This window comes from Peromyscus eremicus, chromosome 7 (genome assembly GCF_949786415.1).
Source record: "Peromyscus eremicus chromosome 7, PerEre_H2_v1, whole genome shotgun sequence".
Taxonomy (NCBI): domain Eukaryota; kingdom Metazoa; phylum Chordata; class Mammalia; order Rodentia; family Cricetidae; genus Peromyscus; species Peromyscus eremicus.
The window spans coordinates 35,507,692-35,514,724 of NC_081422.1; positions in this window are offsets into that span (position 1 = coordinate 35,507,692).

Consider the following 7,033-nt stretch of genomic DNA (forward strand, 5'->3'; position numbering starts at 1 on the left):
TTAAAATGTCTCCTTTTCATTGTTAATGTCCAGTGCCAAGAGGAGGGTTTGCCCAGCAAGGCCCCTTCCCCCATAAGTGCAGCTGCTACGTGTATGAGCCTCCCCCTTCTCTCTCCATCTTTAGATGACTTGTTACTAAATGTGCAGTGAACAATTTTTGAGGCTCTCTGTTTGCCTCAAGCCATGGTTCGCTCCCTCTGCAGTTACTCTCCTGCCGGGAAGAGGGTTGGGGCCTGAGTCCTGGATGATGGACTCTGGACTTTCTCCAGTTCTGTTTTCCAGATTCCTTTCTTCCGTTGCAAGTGTAGCATTTTCTCACGGTCACCCCTCGTAGGAAAATTGCTTACTAACTATCTCTGGTTTATTCTGCAGAGATGCTAGCAGGGGTGCCTGGATGTTACCAATCATCTTCTGGAGCTCTGAAAAAAAGTTGAAATAAAAAAATAAGAATATCTTGTCACTGGAGTCGTTAGCAATACTGACAAGAGTAGTTTTTTCATACTTTATGTTCACTAAAGCTCCTTTCACTGGGCCTCAGGTTCTGTCCCCGTTGGGGAGGGAAAAGGCCAGGGAGTTATTCACGCCTTTCTTACTTTTATGTTGCTTGCCTGGGAGCATTTGTGACCAGAGATAGTTGGAAAACTTCTTAGCTACCGCCTTGGCAATAGGAGCAAATGTGTCACACAAAGCTCCCAGGCAGAAATCTACTCCCAAGATGGTTGCTTTGCACACGCAGGGCTGGGGCTGATACTCAGGGCTGTGGTGTGTTTGGGTCCCTGGCATTTTTGTGAAGCCCAGCTGGAGGGTGGGGAGGGGTTATGAAGCTGCACTTCGTGGGAACGTGTGGCATGATGGTGGGCAGCGATGGTCTGTGTAACTCATCTCCCGTGGTTTCCATGTTGGAAACTTAGCTCTCACACATGTGCCTACTTATTCTTTGAACCTCTGAAGCTGTTGTGACAGTTAACTTTTTTTATTATTTTAAATTATGTTGTGTGTCTGTGTGGGGTTTCTGCATGTGTCTGCAGAGGCCACTGGACTCCCTGGAACTTGAGCTATGGGTGGTAGTACCTGATGTGGATGCTGGGAACTGAACCTGGGTCCTCTGGAGGAGGAGCACGTGCTCTGAACCACTGAGCCATCTCTCCAGCTCTGCTGTTGTGATCTTAAAGCCTCCCACTACACAGTCCTCAGTGGATTAGTTTTGGAGGCACTCTGTGTACCAAACGGAGACCTATTTCATATCAGCTCTGCTTTGTATCAGCACAGGCATGGCTAGCACACACAGAGAAGCTCACATCCTAAAGATCAGAAGCATCAAACAAACAAACAGACAGACAGACACCTTTGTGCTGAATTGCTACAGAAAAGGAAAGATGGTCAGTCAGGATTGGCTTGGGGCAAACACCACATAGCAGTGAAGCATATGTTCCCATTTAGGATAAGCGGGTTGCTTCCTTACCGGGAATTAGGTTAGGTTACTCTGTATTCTGCCAATAATTGCTTCCACCGGCGTGGCTCTAATTGCTGTTACTTCCCACTTTGCCACTTTGTCCCCATCACAGAGGTGCTTCAATCAGACCAACTCCACCCTTTCCATCTGTCTGTGACTCCCAGAGGGTCCTGGGAAACATCATGTCCATGCAGGACACACCTGCATGTCCTAGATGAGGACACCCGAATAAACTCCCAGTCAGCATGTTGAGGACGTAGCAGTGTAAGACATGTATACCAAAGGGACGTCAGACACTGGACTACAACATCAGCAGAGAATGTTCTACTCTTGCTGGTGCCTCAGGAACTCAGGGCGGACACCCTCCAGTGCGGAGGAGACTCAGACATTTGAGAAAGTCCTGGCTAACGGGTCCCACGGCGTTCTGTGGGGCTGTTAAAAACCCAGATTTTGGAGCAGTTGTAATTGGAGTTAACGGCTTCTGCTGCTGAGATGAAAAAGTGCTTAGAGAAATGGCAAATAATTGGGAAGAAGACAGTCCCCTGCAGGAACTGTATAGCCAATTGGGATATCCCCCTTCCCCCAATGATGAAACACAATTGCGTGAATCTTCAACCCAGCGTCACACTCAAAGTGTTGTAGGGCATGTCTGAAGCCAAGATTCAATAGCTTAAAACTCAGCATATCAGGCTTTGTGCATAGTGTACGAGACCAGATGACCTCTTCCTCGTCTCCTTGGCTCTGGATTCTGAGGTTCTTTCCTGTTTACAAGTCCCCCTCCACACTAGAATGGTCCTTTGGTGCCATGTATACAGCTGTGGTCTTCAGGATTTTCCCTTTGATGGGGACTGGCGTTCCTTCCGATGTTTTTAGATGCACATAAGAGAAGGGCAGCTTGATACAGTGTATCAGCACAAGAAGGGGCCTGTGTTGACTGACATACCATAAAGGGAGACTGTAGCTAGAGTTTTCCTGCCTTGCCCACAGTCAGGACAAATCTTTGTCACCCACCAGCCCCACAGCCGCTCAGACCCAACCAAGTAAACACAGAGACTTATATTGCTTATAAACTGTATGGCTGTGGCAGGCTTCTAGCTATCTAGTTCTTACATCTTAAATTAATCCATTTCCATAAATCTATACCTTGCCATGTGGTTCATGGCTTACCGGCATCTTCACATGCTGCTTGTCCTGGCGGAGGCTGGCAGTGACTCTTTCCGCCTTCCTGTTCTTTCTTTTCTCCTCTCTGTTAGTCCTGCCTATACTTCCTGCCTAGCCACTGACCAATCAGTGTTTTATTTATTGACCAATCAGAATATTTGACATACAGACCATCCCACAGCAGGAGACAAGAGCACTTGAGGGCTTCTTCCCGAATCTGCTCTAACTTTCTTGTGTTTTCTGGTTCTTGCCTATTGTAGCATCTTTCTTATGTGTATGTTACATGGGACTCTGATCTGAGTTTTATCACTGTGTAGAAACAAAGGCCAATGTTTTCCCTCTCGAAGCCTTATAGCTGCAAGGGATTCTGATTGGCCAGCTTTGGTCCTGAGTCCTGTCACTCTGCTGAAAGACTAGGAATTATGCTATAGTTAGCTCAAGTCTGAAGTCTACCCCTAGGAATTGGTGTGACCAGAAACAAACAAACAAGCAACAACAAGAAAACATGAATGACTATTGGGAAAAAAAAACCATCAACACTTATGTATGGTGCTGTTTACCCACTGTGGTGGTTTGAATAAGAACAGCCCCCATAGGCTCATAGATTTGAATACTTGGTCATTAGGGAGGGGTACTACTTGCCAGGGATTAGAAGGTGTGGCTTTGTTAGAGCAGGTGTGGCCTTGTTGGAGAAAGTGTGTCACTGCGGGGTGGGCTTTGGGGTTTCAAATGCTCAAGCCAGGCCTAGTGTTTCTCTCTTCCTGCTGCCTGTCAACTGGATATAGAACTCTCAGCTCCTTCTCCAACACCTTGTCTGCCTACATGCCACCATGCTTCCTGCCATGACAATCATGGACTAGACCTATGAACTGTAAGCCAACACCAACTAAACATTTTCCTTTATAAGAGTTGCCATGGTCATTGTATCTCTTCATAGTAATAGAACATTGACTAAGACACCCACTTAATCATAGGCAAAAGTTCCTAGATGGTGTATATAAAGCTGGATAGATGGAGTTTATGCATAGACAAGGCTGTGTAGGCAGTGTCTTGTCTCCATTGTCACAGTGGTAGATACCATAAAATCAAAAGTGAAGGTGGCATTTTGGCAGAGTGCCTAGGAACCCTAATGCTGCATATTTGAAAGATAACATTCTCTCTCTCTCTCTCTCTCTCTCTCTCTCTCTCTCTCTCTCTCTCTCTCTCTCTCTGTGTTTGTGTGTGTGTGTGTGTGTGTGTGTGTGTGTATTCTAAACTCCCTGGAGATCCTAATTAGTCTTATTAAACCTTAGATATTAAAGGATGGGCCACAGGTAAGGAATATAATCCACAAGTTCTCAAGAGAAGAGCTTGGGACAGTATGCCGGACGTAATACAAGGTTGCCGAAGAGATATGAAATAAGTAGGCTTAATCTCTCATAGGAAAGTGATATAACTGAGAAGACAAATTAACACACTGCTTATTTACTTACTGAGCAACCTCCCAGCGGTGGTTCCAAGTTACCCCATCTCTGAGTTCCCAGTGTTGCCTGCTTCTCTTTCTTCCTTCGTCTCTTCTCTCTCTTCTTTTGCCTTCTGTTTTCAGTAACAACAATGGCTGTTAGGTTCATCCAGAGAAGCAGAGCCAGGAGAAGATGCTAAGAAGTATAAGCAAATGTTCTATAGCAGTGTGAGGATGGGCTGGGCAAGCCTGAAACCCGCAGGGCAGACTGGGGATTGAATAAGTTTGCCTCACAGAACTGATCTCAGGACCACCTTTCTCCGAGGTGTTCTTTCAGACTTCTGTGATTAAACACTGGAAGGGCTTTGGTTCATCCCACTTTCCTGTGTCCTATGTGAGCTAGTGTCCAGAGCAATTATTCTTTCTTCCTAGCAGTTCTTACAATGCCTCATCCCGCCCTGTACTCCCTTCCATGTCTCTAGGGTAAGTCCACATCTCTGATTCCTGAACTGTTGAGGAGGTCTCTGTAATTTTCCCATCAGTCTTCCTTTATAATGCCATGCGGCTAGTCATAAAATGCTATTTTTATGAAGACACTCTCCAAACAAGATTATTCTCTAGCTATGGCTATGCATTGACTCAAGGGGACGTCCATCACGGTTTCAGACTGAAGCAACAGATGGCAGAGTACCATGTTTAATAATGTTCTATGTTTTAGTGAATCGTATCTCTCTATTTGGGGACATCTGTGCATGGCTTCATGAGCACGGGAATTAAGAAAGGCAAGGATATACACTGAATCACCACCACTGCTCTGTTGACCCTCTGGGGCAGTGGTTCTCAATCCTGAGTTCACTCTAGAATCTACAGGAGAGCGTTTAGATCGGTTATAACAAGACTAGGATGATCTTTGACTGTACAAAAGACCTTTGTATCAGTGTTGAGAAGTTCTAACCTGACATTGCTCTGTAAGAAGTGATTCAGAAGTGTGCTTTATGTTTAAGAAGCCATGCACCCAAACTCACTCAAAACCACATAGTCTAAATTTGCTTCTGGCATTCCTTAATTGTGTAAGTAGAGAGAAATGGTAGCTTAGCTGAGAAATGAGTTTCAGATGATCTGTATTAGTGAATAGATGGAAGTTACATATGTATGCACTATGTATAATCTATATGTATTACATAGTGATACACATATAAGTGTATATATTTGATATATGGGTGTAGTATTTCTATAAAGATAGTATATGGTTATTTTTGGAGGCAAGTGAGTTTATATTACTAAAGCCTTTGCCTGTATTTTGTATATTTCCTTTGCTTTTTCTAAACAAAAGGTATTGGTCAGGAGTAGATAGCCAGGGAGTGCTTCTCTGGTACAGACCAGAAGGAGGAGGTCTTAGAATTTACCTCTGGCTAAGACATAAGCTTCATGATGCTTTGGTGAGGAAGATGTGGGTAAATGCCATCTAGACATAGCTAAGTCAGATTCCAGGTTCCTGGGATTCCTTTCCTCAAAGCCAAAAACATAAACACGGACCTCTAAAGAGGCAAACTTGAACTATAGTCAACAAGGAGAGAATTGAAGTAAACCAGCCAAGAGGCCATTGGCCTTGTTCTGGAAACCCTAGCAACAAGGACTTAGGGCTATGATTGCTCAAAGTTACAGAAAATAGCTAAGGCTGAGAAGCCAACGGCATACTCCTTCCTCATTCCAAGTTTATCTGTATTTATCTGCTTTGGTCTGGTCACTGCTTCTGACAGATTATCCTAATAGTGTGTGAAATGTGAAGGCTTAAAGGTAATACCTATGTAAAGTCAACTGCCTGAGAGTCAAGTGATGGGAGGCATTTGGTGAGCACGAGTGATCTGGTTTTTATTTTTATTTTTTTGAGATAGAGCTTCATTATGTAGACTTGGCCAGTTTGGAGCTCTCTCTGTAGACTAGGCTGACATAGAACTCACAGAGATCTGCTTGCCACAGCCTCCAGAGTACTGGGATCAAAGGCATGTGCCCAGCTAGCACTAGTTGTCTGTGTGAAGGGGTAGGCTGGCTCCTTCAGTTTCTAGACTCTCTTCCCCACTTCACTTCCAGAACTTATTATTGCTGTTATCATTATCATTATTAAGAATCAGATTGCTTGGATGTATTCAGTGATGTGCTGGGGTTGACTTATAATGGCTCTTAAGAGTTTTCTGTTAAATTTTAGGAATTTTGTCCATTATTTGGTCAAATATGGCCGTTCTTAAAAATTAGATTGTGTATACTCACAATGTTACAAATTTTATTAAAACCAAAATGATAGGGCTGGTGAGATGGTTCAGAAGGTAAAGGAACCTGCTACCAAGCCTGATGAACTGAGTTTGATCCCCAGAACTCAAATGATGAAAAGAGAGAACTGAGTTCCATAGGTTGTCCTCTGACTTCCACACATGTGCACACATACAAACACATACATGCATGCAAATAACTGACCCCAAGTATCATTTCCTGTTTATTTTTTTGCATTTCACTATTCCCTGTGTGCTTGAAGTTGCTTCTACAGAACACTTCAATGTAGATATCACTCAAGTCCTCCCAAATCCGTGTTTAGAAATAATCACATTGGTGGCTAGAAACTAGCCATTCTGGGCCACAAGGAGGCTGGCATGCACAGAGTTTTGCTGTGGCCAAGCAGCTCAGACCTGCAGCGGTATTACTGTTTGTGATAAGCTGTAGGCAGGTCATTTCCCCTCTCATTTTTATACTGTGTGTAGAGGCTTAGCAGCATATAACGTTAGTCACAAATGTGGCACAGGGTCATGCAGGCTCATATACCAGAAAGGAAGTGCAGGAGTGGATGCCTGGAGCACAAATTGGCCTGACTCTCCTTACAGACACGAGGACAAGAGTTTGGCAAAATTTGTGAATAAACTCCTGCTGAAAACCAGGGGCTAAGAAATCATTATGATAAAGAGTATTATTTATACTATGTACAAGAA